Source organism: Rhinopithecus bieti, unplaced genomic scaffold (assembly GCF_001698545.2).
Source record: "Rhinopithecus bieti isolate Rb0 unplaced genomic scaffold, ASM169854v2 scaffold_1682, whole genome shotgun sequence".
NCBI classification, from domain to species: Eukaryota; Metazoa; Chordata; class Mammalia; order Primates; family Cercopithecidae; genus Rhinopithecus; species Rhinopithecus bieti.
In genome coordinates this window covers 489,580-497,438 of record NW_016803618.1, presented here as the reverse complement: position 1 = coordinate 497,438, position 7,859 = coordinate 489,580, and the positions used below count along the sequence as shown (strand labels likewise).

General features: G+C 36.9%; 1 pseudogene across 1 annotated transcript; it reads left to right on the top strand.

The window, feature by feature from the left end:
* The first annotated feature begins 7,323 nt into the window (after positions 1–7,323).
* On the top strand, positions 7,324–7,857 carry LOC108541163 (E3 ubiquitin-protein ligase RING2 pseudogene; annotated as a pseudogene). The gene has a single exon (XR_001888887.1). The product of XR_001888887.1 is annotated as an E3 ubiquitin-protein ligase RING2 pseudogene (transcript).
* Positions 7,858–7,859: the final 2 nt, after the last annotated feature.

Genomic DNA, 7,859 nt, shown 5'->3' with positions numbered 1-7,859 from the left:
TTTTATGGCTGCATAGTATTCCATGGTGTATATGTGCCACATTTTCTTAATCCAGTCTGTCACAGATGGACATTTGAAAAAAATGCTCATCATCACTCGCCATCAGAGAAATGCAAATCAAAACCACAATGAGATACCATCTCACACCAGTTAGAATGGCAATCATTAAGAAGTCAGGAAACAACAGGTGTTGGAGAGGACGTGGAGAAATAGGAACACTTTTACACTGTTGGTGGGATTGTAAACTAGTTCAACCATTATGGAAAACAGTATGGCAATTCCTCAAGGATCTAGAACTAGATGTACCATATGACCCAGCCATCCCACTACTGGGTATATACCCAAAGGATTATAAATTATTCTACTACAAAGACACATGTACACGTATGTTTATTGCGGCACTATTCACAATAGCAAAGACTTGGACAAAGACTGATTTCTTTAACCAACTGCAAATTAAAGAGTCTCTGAATCCACCTATAATCTGTAAGACCCTGCTTCAAGATATCTTGCCTTTTTCAGCCACGCTAACGTATAACCTCTATGTATTGATTCATGACTTTGCCTATAACTTCTGCTTTCTTAACATTTATACAACAGAATTGTAGTCTGACTGCCTTAAGAGCACATTCTCAGGACTTTTGGGTTTGTGTTTTCTCTGGGCCACAGTCACTCCTATTCACTCAGAATAAACCTCTGAAATATTTTACAAAGTTTTTGTTTTTTTTTTTTTTTTTTTTTTTTTTCCCAATCTATGCCCCTATTGTATCATTGTTTGGGAAATTATTTTCTAATAAAAACACGGTTAGAAATATAATAACTGTTACAAAAACATTCCACCAATTTGATTGTACTGGTGATAAAATGATTCCCACACCAGTACAAGTTATGTCTTGTAAAACGTATAGAGTTACATTTTTACTTCATGATGTACTTATTATAGTTGCTATTTTTATTTTTAAATAATTTCAATGTAGATAGGAAATGACAAGAGCTTCTTTTGATTTCAATATTTGGGGTAAATTCAAGAGTCAAATTAGTGAAAAATGTATCAGTGACATTATCTCCCAGAGGCAATTCACTCACAAACCAGTAACAATGGCCAATCAGGTAAATCATGCCTCTGTATTTCTGTCCCAAGGAAGCAATATGGGAGCTAACAGAGTTACTATTAGCAGAAATAGCATAGAAGAGATATGCTTTGGGGTTATCAGAAGGAAACACGTTCTCCTTTCTCTCCCAGGAGAGCAGAAAGTATGAGTGTCAGAAAACGAGCATCTCTTCTCTTCTGCTGCTGCCTGGATATTTATGGGTGGGAGACTGTAAAAGTTTGGACAGGCAGTAAATGCTCTGTCCCTCCTGAGCTCTGCTTTTTTCAGGAAACAGTAATTTAACATTTTAGGAAAGAATATGTCAGAGCATGAGAAAAGAAGAAAAGCAGATTGATTTTGAGGAAAATGAGATAGATGCATTCTTTGCACTTCAACATATTCTGTGAAGTGAAACTACATCTGTTTCTAAACAGTCCCTCAAACCACAAAGCAGTTGAAGGTCAGAAGAATGAAAATAGCAACTGAATAGATAGTAGACACATCTAAAAATTGGACTTTCAGAAGGCTCTAAACAAAGTCAAAAGACAGCTATATAAAATGATAAGGAATATATAAACTATGTTGTGTGCTATTCCAAAGTAGGACAATTATTTTGGTTAACTAAAAAGTACTATGACTATCATAAAAGCCAAATATAGATCACATATTCTCATGAATATAATACATGGTTAACCCAAATAATGAAATCAACATGGTTTATCCTTTTTAGTTGGTTCCAAAGACATTTTAAAACCTTGCATTTCTTCTAAATTATACTGATTAATATTTTATTGCATTGATGAAATTATATCAAAATTTCTATTTTCAGAATATTAAGTTTCTATTTGCAGAATATTTCAGAATATTAAATGAAACATTTAATATGTAAGCATGTATGTTGCCTGTCATCCTAAAAAACAAAGCATTTAGTTTAAGAATCCCATTTAACAGCTGTAAAACCAAGATGCAGAGATGGTCAATGCTTTCCTCATTCTCCTAACACCTAAATCTAAATGCTGCTATGTCATATTGCCTAGCACAACATTCCCTCTGTGTGAGAATAGTACTTGGTTGGGTATACTGGATGGTATGCTAAGAAAAGGATAAAGACTATGGATATAAAAACATGTCTATACCTCTAACAGTTATGAGTATATAATTTCAAACTTTGGTTGCTTGTCTTTAGCATCCTTTCTCCAATGCCACCAGTCTGCCCTCTTACTAGCCAAAGATTTCCCCTCCCCTGAGCCTCATGGCCTCAGGGTTTTCTTCTTATATGATAGGATAGGTAATGGCCTGGGAGTTTTCAATGTTACAAGTGTAACTGAAGAAACTGACCACCAAAGGTTTAAACAATAAAGACATTTATTTATCCCACAAAGCAAGAAGGTGCCTTTTAGATATCAAAGTAGAAATGTCGAATAGGCATCTGGATTTTTCAGAAGGGATCAGGGCTGGAGATATGGGATGGAATGAGACGAGATTTCATAGATAGAGTGAATAGAGGAGAAAAGGAGAGGAACAGTAGTTAGTCCTAGCCACTATCAATACTTAGAGATCAAGAAGAGAGAAGGGAACTAACAGGGAGAGTACAATGTATACCAGGGAAACCAGCAGAAGTGATGTCTTAGAAGGGATTTCAAGAAAGGAGTAGTCTACTTTGTCAACTGGTGCTGGAATGTCAAGAAAGCAGTGCGGTAGTACAATATCTGTCCTGCCTTTTAAAATCCTTTAAACTTAATGGGTTACTTTGAATACTGGCAATTTTAATGACCCTAGCTCTTGATTAACAGAAAAATGTTGAGGTAGTGATGAGTTTCAGATCCCACCCCCTAAATGATAGATTAGATTAGATTAGATTAGATGATATAGATAGATAGATGAGATAGATAGATAAATAGATAAAAGCAGAATCTGTCAGTACATATGTCAAGTAGAAAACTTTCTTACTTAACAGCATGTAGTAAAAGATAATGAGAGATTACTGGACTAAATTAGAAGAACAAATTGAAGAGTTAAGTATGAGGAGGGACAAAACAGCAAAGGCATTAGGAGAAAACTTTTTCTTTTGGACTTTCTAGATGCAAATTATCTGGGCCGCTACATGTTAAATACTGTGCCAGTTTTGTTATAAGTTCAAGCTATATTTCATTAAAACAGCAAATGTTGGTACATCCTCCAAGGCCTAAGGATGCTGATAATAACTAGGTTCTTAAACATTTCTCCATCTTAAGATCTGTTATCACAATCTCTGTGGAATGAGAAGATAATTCAAAATGTACTAAGCATGTAAACATGTGCTACCCTCCAGTTACTATATACTTTCACATACATTGCCTCATTTAATCTGGAAAGAGCTTTGTGAAGGCAGTATCACCAAATCCTTTTAGAGGTAAAAATAAACTGTGTTTCAAAGAGGCTAAGTAGTTTGTCCGAGGCCACACAACTAGTAAGTATCAAGGCTAAGGTTGAAACATAGATTTGATTCTAACTGCAAGACCTTCCTGCATCCATGGGGAAGGGGAGCCTAGAACGTGTTTTTGAACTTCTCAACCTGCTTCACAATTTAAGGATGTGCGCAGCAGAGCATACCAGGGACCCCTTAGATGTTCAGGAAGGTTTAGGGTCTATTTAGAGTGAGGGTGCTCACGGGCAAGAGATCTTAACTGATGACTCATGGAGATCGATGTGGGGCTTCAGGAGAAAGCCAAAGAAAACAAGTCCAGATAAGACTTCCCAAATACACTGGAATTGTGAGTCTGGAGGGAAGAGGGTATAGGAGGGTAAATAATTTTTCCTGTCTTCAACCCTTTGCTGTCTATAGATTGTACTTCTCTAACTCATCCTACAGCTACAGGAATTTCCCAAAGAACTTGTGGACTTGAAGGTGTGAGCTAGGTTCGGGGGCAGTAAGTCTGTGGTTTTGGAAGCTTCCTAAATTGCAAAACAACACCTTAATGTGAAAACATGTATGTTTTTAAAAAGAAAATAAAATTTCAGTACCTTCCAAATGTATTAGGCCAAACGGAAAAGTTAAGCCCTGAAAGCTGACTCAGGTAACATGACTGCTTTTCTTCTCTGGTGGCTGGTCATTGCTTTCTGACCTTGGTGTTGACTTGTATACTTTAACCACACTCCCCATTCTTTATTCAAATTTCAACTAAATGACGTGGAGATAAGAGATCCTTGTGACTGTTACCTCTTTCAATAGAATGTTAAACAAGCCCCTTAGAGTACAATTAATAGTAGCCAATCAAATCTTATACCTGTATGTTAGCTTTTCTTTGAAAATGTAATTCTGTTCAGCACCTTCATTTTGCCTATATATATGATCCTCATTTTTCTCCACACTGGGAGCACTAATCCCCATTTTGTAGTGGAGATCTGCTCCCAAGACAGCCGCTTTCACACTTTCCACTTGGATAAAGTCTCTTTAAATTAGATTCTGACCCTTTTGATTGTTTTAGGTTGACATATTCAACCTTTAAAAATATATACATAGATTAGGTTGGTGCAGAAATAGTTGCAGGTTTTGCCATTGCTTTTAATTACTTTCAATTACTTTTGCACCAACCTAATATGTATGCATGTGTGTACACATATGTATTTTTCTTTTTTTGAGACAGTCTCTCACTCTGTTGCCCAGACTGGAGTGCAGTGGCACAATCTCTGCTCACTGCAAGCTCCGCCTCCCTGGTTCACGCCATTCTCCTGCCTCAGCCTCCTGAGTAGCTGGGACTACAGGTGCCCGCCACCACACCTGGCTAATTTTTTGTATTTTTAGTAGAGATGCGGTTTCGCCGTGTTAGCCAGAATGGTCTCGATCTCCTGACCTCGTAATCCGCCCACCTCGACTTACCAAAGTGCTGGGATTACAGGCATGAGCCACCACGCCCAGCCCACACATATGTTTTTTAGTGGATTGAATTGTGTCCCCTCAAAATTTATGTTGAAATCTTAACCCCCATTACCTCTAGAATGTGAACTTATTTGCAAATAGAGTAATTGCAGATGTAATTAGTAGGATGAGGTCATTAGGGTAAGTTCTAATGCGTCATGACTGGTATTCCCATACAAAGGGGAAATTTGAACACAGAGACACACATACATACAAAAAAAATTCCATCTGAACATAAAGGTTGAAATGCTTCTGCAGGTTAAGGAATGCCAAATGTTGCCAGCATGTGTGTGTGTGTGTACACACAAATATATGTATTTGACATATATATGTGTGTGTGTATATATATACACACACATTGTATACTGTATTTTTTCTGATCAGTTTCTATTGGCAAGTTCCAACTTGTCAGAAAAACCATCTCACCCTATAGCCTGGTTATTATGATTTTTCAGTAGTTCTCATGAGTATGTGTTCATTCAACTTTTGTCAGCTTCCCAGATCAAAATGAAATGGTAAGCAAATATAATATAAAATTGAAGCCACTTGTTATTATTTTTATTATTTTGGCTTATATATTAAATTATAGCTGAGTGAAAAATGCCAGAGTGATAGGAAAGGGGTTGTGTGTGACTCAGAGAGAGGACACGCCAGTTTTCTCGCTGATCGGGTCAATGTTTCATGAAGAATAATGTGCTCAGTGTGAGCAGACACTTACCACTTTCTTCAAGAGTAAGACTGGCTTCCCGGCTTCTCTCTGGGTGATGGAAATGATAAACAATCTTCTACAGGGTAGGCTGTTCATTACACATGGGCACATTCACAAAACACTTGGTCAGCTATCTTGGAACGACATGATTGGACCAGCTGTCCATTCTAGTCTTCAAAAGTTTTTTGACACAGGAGGGCATTCTGTTGGCAAAGTCACAAGTGATGTCATTCACATCATAGTCTCAACATTCAGCATCCAATTGGAAGACTTCTGGTGAATGTGATTCTTTCTTACTGTTTCTCAGATTCTCAGAAAAGTATTATAAATCATATTATTTTAGAACAGGAAGTTCTAATCTCTTTAGGGGTCCATACATAGACTTCAGATGGATATCTGTACCTTCACAAACATGCACACTATTTGGCTTTATGCTATTTTTTTTTCCTTTTGCTGATAGTCATCACAGATGAGATGCCAAGGACATATTTTTGTGAACATCACACCTTAAAAGCACCAGATATCCTAAGTGTGTGTACAATGTACTATCTTAGACAAGAAAACCACTCCGTGTTGTAGAAATACTGTAGCACCTACAGGTGACTGGATCACACAGTGAATGACCAGCTCTGCTGGCCAAGAACAGTAGTCACTGAATTCATTAAGAATCTGAAGTCTGTTAGAACTTTGGATAAACTGAACTTTATTTATGTCTGTATTTAAGAAGTGTGTCAGACAGAAAGTAGACATGATTGTAAGCTATTGTCATTAGTGAGATGTCCATGAGTCAATGTCTTGTCAGAATTCATCTCAGTTTTACACTGGGAGCTATATTTAAAATAATATAACTATCTATACATTGGTTAGATTTGTCAAAACTGTAAATATTCCTTGAAAAATTATGGGAAAAAGAGTTTGCAGAAATTTTCTTATCTTTTAAATAACAGACCCTGAGATACAGAGTCAGACATTATTTATTATTGTTGTTTGATTTTATTTTTCTGAAGTTGCAATGGAAAGGATGGCACTATAAATCTCTCAGGATGGAGTTAGATCTTATCTAAGTTGGGAGAACAAAACTGAGCTAGACTTTGGTACTATCCAGCCTAATGCTTCTTTGAATAATTTTATTTTGACCATTTTTTCAGCTAGCTATATTTTTATGAACATTAAAAAATGGCATTTTGAAACATTAATACAATTAGACACAAATGAAAATTGAGAAAAATCTTAGCTTCATAAACAGTAGCAAGAGCATTAGTATCTCAAATCTAGATAAACCCCTAAAAATGAATATAAAAAATATCACCAACATTAACAAGGCCAATAAGATAGGCAGTTTTAAAAATGTACACAATTGAATGATAATTATAGGACAAAACTTCATTAATAAAAAACCTTAACACCCTCAGGTATTATTTTTATGTATAAAATTTGGAGGTCAAAAGTTATAATAGTAAGTGCTGCAGAAGGTTTGAAGAAGTGACGCTGTCATAAATGAGGTTGATTAAAAAATGGCACCATTTGTTTGAATGGCAATCTGGCAACAAATCACAAAAGGTTTAAAATGTGCATATGTTTTGAGCAAGGTATTACATTTGTGAGAATGTAACTAAACAGGCAGCTGATACCCGAGTCTTGCTCCGGCCGCGGCAGCGGAGCCCCAGGCTGGGGCAGGAGCCGCAATGTCTCAGGCCGTGCAGACAAACGGAACTCAAACATTAAGCAAAACATGGGAACTCAGTTTATATGAGTTACAACGAACACCTCAGGAGGCAATAACAGATGGCTTAGAAACTGTGGTTTCACCTCGAAGTCTACACAGTGAATTAATGTGCCCAATTTGTTTGGATATGTTGAAGAACACCATGACTACGAAGGAGTGTTTACATAGTTTTTGTGCAGACTGCATCATCACAGCCCTTAGAAGTGGCAACAAAGAATGTCCTACCTGTCGGAAAAAACTAGTTTCCAAAAGATCACTAAGGCCAGACCCAAACTTTGATGCACTCATCAGCAAAATTTATCCAAGTTGTGATGAGTATGAAGCTCATCAAGAGAGAGTATTAGCCAGGATCAACAAGCACAATAATCAGCAAGCACTCAGTCACAGCATTGAGGAAGGACTGAAGATACAGGCCATGAACAGACTGCAGTGAGG